This window comes from Alligator sinensis, unplaced genomic scaffold (genome assembly GCF_000455745.1).
Source record: "Alligator sinensis unplaced genomic scaffold, ASM45574v1 scaffold1122_1, whole genome shotgun sequence".
NCBI classification, from domain to species: domain Eukaryota; kingdom Metazoa; phylum Chordata; order Crocodylia; family Alligatoridae; genus Alligator; species Alligator sinensis.
This window is the reverse complement of record NW_005842467.1, coordinates 322377-330374: the sequence shown is the minus strand read 5'-3', so window position 1 is coordinate 330374 and position 7998 is coordinate 322377.

The following is a 7998-nucleotide window of genomic DNA, read 5'->3' as shown; positions in this document are numbered from 1 at the left end:
ATTCTTCCTTCGTTGTTCTGCAAGTGAAGTCACCTCCAAATTGGGACAGTAAGTTACAGGTTTTTATTGAGTGAGCTGCCGTCAGTGGGCTCCTCCTACTCAACTTATCATAACTCCCAAATTTGGGCTCGGATCTTACTCAACAGAAATTACCTTTGTTGAGCATTTTAAATTATTCTTGGGGAGACTTCCATATCACTGTAAATACTCTTTTTTTTTTTTTTTTACCAGTCTGGTTAAAAGGCCTTAGGCTTTGATGTCTCGGAATTTAGGATATTTGCTTTCTTTGTAAAAAACTTCTAAAGATACAATTTAAATTAAGACTTTAAGTGAAGTCAGGACATTTCGCACATAGCTCCAAAACAATGAGCTAGATAAGGAGATAAATCCTATCTTCTTCCTGAAACTGGCTAATGGGCAACCTTTACAAACATTCAAACTATTTCATTCAATATGACAATAGTGACAGGAACTGCCTCTCCATTCCTTCCTTCACTTGGGGGCCTCAATTTTCCTGCCTCGCACACCTCTTCTCTCCCCTCCCCACCACAGACTTACTGGCTGATGCTACTCTTCAAGCTACCAGGCTGCATTCCTGGCTGTGTGCATGCTGTGGCTGCATGCATGCAGAAGGGATTTATTGGTGACATTATCAGCCACATCAGCCAAAAAAAACGTATTGCTGATAATGTCAATTTCCCTTTTATTGGCGTCTATATGATGTGGACTAATATATTGGTGCACCTCTAGTTTTGAGTGGAGTCCCATGGGGGTCTGTCCTGGACCCAGTTCTGTTCAGCACATTATTTGGATGGTGGAATGGAGAGCTTCTAAAGGACATTTTCAGATATCACAAAACTAGGGAGGATCATGAACTCATTGAAAAACAGGAGAGGATCTTGACATACTGGGAATTTGGGCTGGTGATAACAGGATGAAGTTCAGCACTGACAAATGCAATGTGCTACACCTCAGGAATAATAATAATAATAATAATAATAATAATAATAATAATAATGTGTGACAACTGGCTAGATGGCAGCACTACAGACAAGGATCTGGGAGCCTGGGTGAATCACAGACTCAATATGAGACTGCATTTTAATGTAGCTGCACAAAAGGCAAATGCAGTTTTAGTATGCATCACTAGAAGCACTAGGTGCAAGACACAGGCGGTGGTAGTGCCTCTCTACTAAGCACCGGTTAGGCCTCATCTAGAATATTCTGTGCAGTTTGGGGCTCCACCTTTTTAAAAGGATGTGGAGAAGTTGGAGACTTCTGGGAAACACAAATTATAAAGGGCTTGAAGGGCAAGTCATACAAGGAGAAGTTGAAGGGACTAGGTTTGTAGTTTGTAGAAAAGGCACTTAAGAGGAGAAATGATAACAGACCTCAATTATCTGAAGGGCTGCTATAAGGAATTTTTAGGCAGTTTATTCTACTGCTGCACTATTCTAACAGTGAAGGGGTTTTCTTAATACCCAATCTAAAACAGCTTTACTGCAAATTCAAGCCATTGTTTCATGTCCTTCTCATTTGGATGTGTTCAAAAAGAGTCAGGGATGACCTAGGCCTATGCTCCACTATGGGTATTCCCCATGCTTCTGGGCTTTGCTGGTTTCTACATGGGGATAAGAAGGATTTGTTTTTCTTCTCTGCTGAAAGCCCTGCTGCTCACCTTCCTCAGAAGCACTGAGGACTGGCTACAGTAAAGGTTTAGGGTTTTGACTAGGGTATGCCAATTCTCTTGCTGGGACTAAAACTCAGAGGTTTCAGGCTACCGGTTCTTGCCACTCCTTTATTTGAGGCCAGGAGGGAATTTTATCCCCTGGTCAGACTGGTACAGACCGTGGGGGAATTTGCCTTTCTCTGTAGCAGGGGGTGGGGTATGGGATCTCGTGCATACATTTTACCAACCTTTGACATTGGAAGCCATTGTCCTCCTGTTTGACCTGTAGCAGGTTAGGGTGCTATGTCTTGTGGTTGTGACTGTGTAGTTTTGCTAATAGGTGAGACAATGAATTTGCATAGAATGGCTTGGATCCTGCCTCTGGTGTGGGTTTGGACATCTGGGGGTCCCTTCTATTAGATTACGCTCTGATTTGGAAGATTGGTAAAGTAAGGATTTCTGCTTTGCATGGACCCTGCAGGCATTGCTAGGACCACCCTCCTCCACTGTGCATTTGGAACTGCTGGATCTACCATCTAAATCACTGTTTCTCTACCTTGATAAAAAATTGAGAACAAAAATAGTCTTCTTTCTTGAGAAAGGACCATTTGACTAAATTCTCAAAAACCATGAATTGTTTAGGTTTGTGGCAAATTTTTGCCACATCTGCAGTAAAAACTCTTATATTTCTATTGACAACTAGGTTGATAAGAAGCTCAGATAAGGAACCCTTTCCACTGCAGGACATATAGGCCTATCTTACCAAAAAAAAAACCAGTGCCAAGGTGTTCTTATAACTGCCCATGCACTTTTTCAGGTGATAAAACTTCAGTTGTACCAAGAAAAGAGTGTTTATTTCATAAAGATCTCAGTCAGTGAAGTACTACTGTCAAGTGTATAAACCAAGTCATTGAGAGAATGAAAAGACAGGTCATAAGCTTGAAGTTAGGTACATGCTTATGTACTTTGCTTAACCGAGGCCTTAGTAAATAAGTTTCCATGACAATGTGGGAAGTGCAATGCTTGTTACTAAATCTTTTGTGAACTATTTTAATGAGTTCCAGAACACATATACATATATAAATATGCATGAGCAAGTAATTTAAAACTTTGCAAATGTGATGCATATTTGCATGGTCATTAGGAAATGAGTTTCAGGCCATTCATTGAAACAACGGCAGCATTCTGATTTCTTTCTACCACACTTAACAAGTGAAGTCCCATAATCCAGATTGTTAGTCCCTCTTCATAAATAGGAGATACTTTGTTTACAATTTATTTTTATATACATTATTTTGAGAAATAAGATTTCCACCTGTGCGTGTTTTGTGTGCATGGTTGTACAGATAGTTTTCAGAGACATCTCTCTCTGAAAATCCTAAATACTTCTAACAAAATATTTTAGATACTTTAAAAAAAGAAGCAACAGATTAATATTATAGAATCTGATAAATAGACTTGTGGTACTTAAAAAATTCAATTTCTTAATTTCCTGTAATCTTTCCCCCTACCTATGTTTGCTTTTTCTGGAGCCCTTCCAAAAAAATGTCTCTACACATTACATTTGTTTGTGTGTAGATATTTCCTCCACACATTACATTTATGATGGGATTAACATGTTAATCCGGGCATAACTGGCAAGATTGCTACATGTGCATGCAATTTAAGTCTCCATAAAATGGCAAACAAGCCATAAAATGTTTCTGCATATAATGTAGAACATGTTTAACGCTAGTTTATGTTGTACTCTAAATTCAATGTGTGGCAGGTCCTGACAACCAGCTGGTCTTGAACTGGACCCTGGGTCTGGTTCTGTTTCTGTGGGTGGATTTTGGGTTTTTTTGCAACATCAATTTTAAGGTCTGTATGCAATGGTCTAAAACAGAACTGTCCAAATTCTGGACAGTGGGGCTGGAGGGGACAGGACTACATGGGCCTCACACCCTTGGGTCATATGCTGCATGAATTGCAGACTTCCAGGGTCCACTCTGCCATGCATGCAGCCTGATATCCTGGCTTTCTTCTGCTGTGTGCACAGGGCAGCCTGGCTTTCCTCTGCTACACACACAGACAGCCTGGCTTCCTTCTACCAAGCACACAGCCTGACCTGTCCCACTCTCTACCACTATTCATGCAGTCCAGACAGACTTGGTTTTCCCTGCCATATGGATACCATGCCCAGTGAAGACTCACTGTCGGCAGAATATGCAGCTCCTCTCTTCCAGTGTGGCCAACCCAAACTTCCTGCCATCTGTGCAGCACCCTCCTGCCTACCCTGTCCCACTTCCAGGAGCAGAGGCAGGAAACAGAAGCCAGAGGAAAGAAGGGAAGCCTGGACAGTCTGGCCCCTAAGAAACTAGGCAGTGGAGGCAGCAGATGGCAGACTAGAACCCAGGGTTCACATGTTAATCCTTCCGGGCCTGCCAGTTGGACACCCCCGGTCTAAAACATCAGTTTATTTTACTTTTTGACATCATCAGTCCAGGAACTGTGGATTAATACTGAATATCCATTTCTCAACATGCTGATATCTGGATGGTGGCCTTGACCCAAAAGTGTGCCACAGTGTCTGTGCACTTTAGACTGAAATTTCAGCCTCCAGAGAAATGAAATGTGCAAATTACATCATATTCTCCCTTGTATTCTCCTGAATAGAGAGCAAAGCACTCTGAATTTTGACTTGATGATTTTCTTTATCATCATTCCATCTGGAATGAGCTCCTGGAGGTTGTGCACACCAGCAATTTCTATGATATTGGAACAGATCTCAGGAGGTCCATAAAACCCTGTGCAACTATGCAGAGAAACCATGTTTCTCCCCTTCCCTCTCTTGCATCTTGCTGTCAGTGATTGACTCTGTCTTCAGTGTTACTTTGAAGCAGCCTCAATTTTAAATGTATTTTGATGGTAAATAAGTGTGGATAGAATCATGCCAAATGTTTCTGTTTCTATATCCAGTCAGTCCCACATTCTGCCTCATCTGTGAAGAACTCAAACAAAAAAGATTCTGTGGGGTTCTTAATATGGGAAAACACAATTTGAAGGTAACAATTTCTCCCCTCTGAATTCCCCAATCAAATTTAATTTGTGTCGACTTCTTGTTCTCCTAGAAGAAGAAAGCATCTGTCCTTTCGATACCAAGCAAATCAACAGAGTAGATTTGTTTAGAGCATTCCTCTTTGATGCTAGATGTATTCCTACCTGTGATGCTCAACCAGTCCTCTGCATAGATTTAGTAAAATATAAACAACTATAAGGTCTAGTATGAACTAATAAAAGCCAGTTAAAATTTAAAACCCATACTTAGTTCATTATTTATACTCATTAAAAAGCAAATAAAAAACAAGGCATTAGAATGCTAGCTAAATATGCAGTATAGTCCCAACCCTGAATTTCCTAGTTTTAGTTGGACCTTTTATATTATTTAAATATAATTCTTCTAAATTTACTATTCCTGGGCTGTTTGTTTGGAAGTAAATCTTTCACAGAATGCTGCAAAATGCATATAATTTACCTGAGAGACTGGAACAGCTTTTCAGTTATTCAGATTCTTTGACAAATATGTATCAATACATTTTGGTAAAGCTGGTATTAAATTCTAAATTCTAAAGCCCAGAACAGTCTGTTAGGGACAGCTAATTACAAGAAAGGAACAATTTATTGAATGGAAGCTTTCATACTGAGGGATCACAAAAGTTTTTACAATGAGCAGCAGGCATTAAAATGCAGCTATCTTTCTGGCTACAACCTCTTAGAGCAATATTGTGCCAGGAATACCTTGCAATACTTTTTAGGGGATGAACAGTGAAAATGTCAGGTGAATTTTGGGCAATGTCAATTTACCTATACTACAAATTAGTTAAGGCATTGTTCCCTATTACTACAAAATGGGCCACAGGGTCTTTTATGACCAGTTTATATTGGGCATTCATTTTACAGTTCATCCAAAAGACAGAACCTAAAGCCATTCCAAGTTGGGCTAACAGGGCTAACAGGGCACCAGCTTAGGTGCCAGTTTAGGAGTGGCACTAGAATCACTCTCCACCACCACACAGTCCAAGACCAAGCAGCAAATGTTGCCCCATGGCACTACTCTTGCAGCAGCATCCAAGTGCAAAGAACATGTTGCAGCTGTAAGAGCAACAGCCAGAGTGGGCAAACCACATTATGGCTGCAGCACTTTTGGCAGCTGCTGCTGTTGCTGTTGCCCAGGCATAGATACAGGTCCCTGCTCTTGGAAACCCAACCTTCTTAGCACACAGCAACACCTCCCCCCTCACCCTGTATCACGTTAGCACTATTATTTCAGTGTGATTGCTGTTTACTAAATCGTCTGCACTCTTGCTTGCTACATTTGTAGTCAGACCAGAAGTTGTACCCAGCTTATAAGGGGAGCTCCAGCTAAGGTGGTAGAGATATAGATCATATATTGTTTGAAAGCAAGGATTTTTTATAACATTTAAAACTGTAGTAGTTTTCAAAGTAAGAGGACAGTTGATCCTTGTAGTTGAGAATTGCTCTCCAAATCAGCGCATTTGATATTATACCACCAATGCTGTGCTAGAAGAGCTTTCAAACTGTGATCTGAACAATGCTGGGACAGAAGAAAAAATTAGCAGCTTCACATCTTACCTAGTTATTGAGGCTATTTGGTACATACTTTAGAAACCTTTCCTTTGGTGCTCACATCACGTATCTGAGTAGACAAAGATGTGTGTGGCTAACTCCCACTTAAAACATAGGTGGAAACACATTACAGGTGAAATCCTGTGTCCACTGAAATTAAGGAAAGTTTTACCATTGACTTCAGTGGGATTTTGTCCTTTCAGTTTTAAAATTGTGTTATGGTGACTAAATAATAATATTAATTTATTTAAAACAGTCAAACAAACAAAAATAATTATATCAGGGGACATGAAGTCCCCCAAATATTTGACACTGGTTCATTGTGTTTGCTTCTGAGTCTTAGGTTGGGCTCGTACATCTTGACTAAATTACATAATAGAGATCTCATATAACAATTGAAACATATATAATGAAATAACAGTAGTGTATCATGCTAAACATCATTAGATGCCTTCATCCTTCAGTTAGAGCCAGCAGCATAGACCCCCGACATGCATATGATATAAAACCAATTTAAATGGCTCTTTCTGAATTGCAGAAGTCCACATGGCAAGATCAGGACACATGATCTATTAGCAAAAAGTCCTCCAGCAAAAAGCTTTTTTAGGATGTCAGACAAACAAATAGTGTATATCTTCAACTTTACAAGTGGAAGATAAAATAGGTATACAGTTTTAGAGTGACCTGCTCTACTGTAGAATATACCCTGTTCAATATAATTTTTTTATTGTATTTTGAACTCCATGACACTAACCTTCCAAAAAATAATACTTAAAAAAAAGGAAATACTAACTAATTTTAACTTCTTTTAGATTGACCTAAACTACATTTCTTCAAAATTGTGCATCCGCCATGTGTATATCCTTATAAACCCCCAAGAATCTGACTTGAAAATATTTTGTATTTTCTAATCAATATTTATAAAATCATAGTCCTTGCTTTTTGATTTATGGTATTTGATAATTTTAACTCTTCAAATGTATTTAACATTTCTGCTTATCCTCTATCATCATACTCTATATAGCAACTTGATTATCAAACCCATATTACACTATAATTATAGTTCTGTCCTTATCTGAAAGATGATTTTTTTTCACAGTTGAGAAAAAAAAAATATTTTATGGATTGTTTGAAATTTCTTTTCTTTTTTACTACTTTGCAGTAAGTAATTGTGTGTCAAAATAGATATATTAATCTCTTTTTGGATTTATGTGAATTATTTTAATGAAGAACACTGAGTGTAATTTAAAGATGTCATAATATAAACAGTGAGACAAAGCTTGTAGCCACTGCAAGCCTGGCTACTTATATTCTTGGTTGGTAGTCTTCCTGGTATTTGGATTTTCAGCCACTGATTCAGACTAGAACACTATTCATCTACTGCCATCTTCCTGAGTCTTATTCTCTGACAAAGATATCAGTCATCCACTTACCGTGTTTTCACGCATATATCCTGCGGGGTATATGTGATTTTACAAAAAAAATGGATGGGTGTGGGCTATATGGGGGTGCGGGCTATTGGCAGACTTCATTTCTGTGGAGGCCGGGGCTGGGGTGGGCTGCGCCATCTCCCCGCTGGGCCTGGGCAGGCCGGGCTTCGCCACTGCCGCTGCTGGGGCCGGGATCGGGGCCAGCTGCGCCGCCACTGCCACGGGGGCTGGGGCAGGCTGTGCCACCTCCCTGCTGGGCCCGGGCAGGCCCGG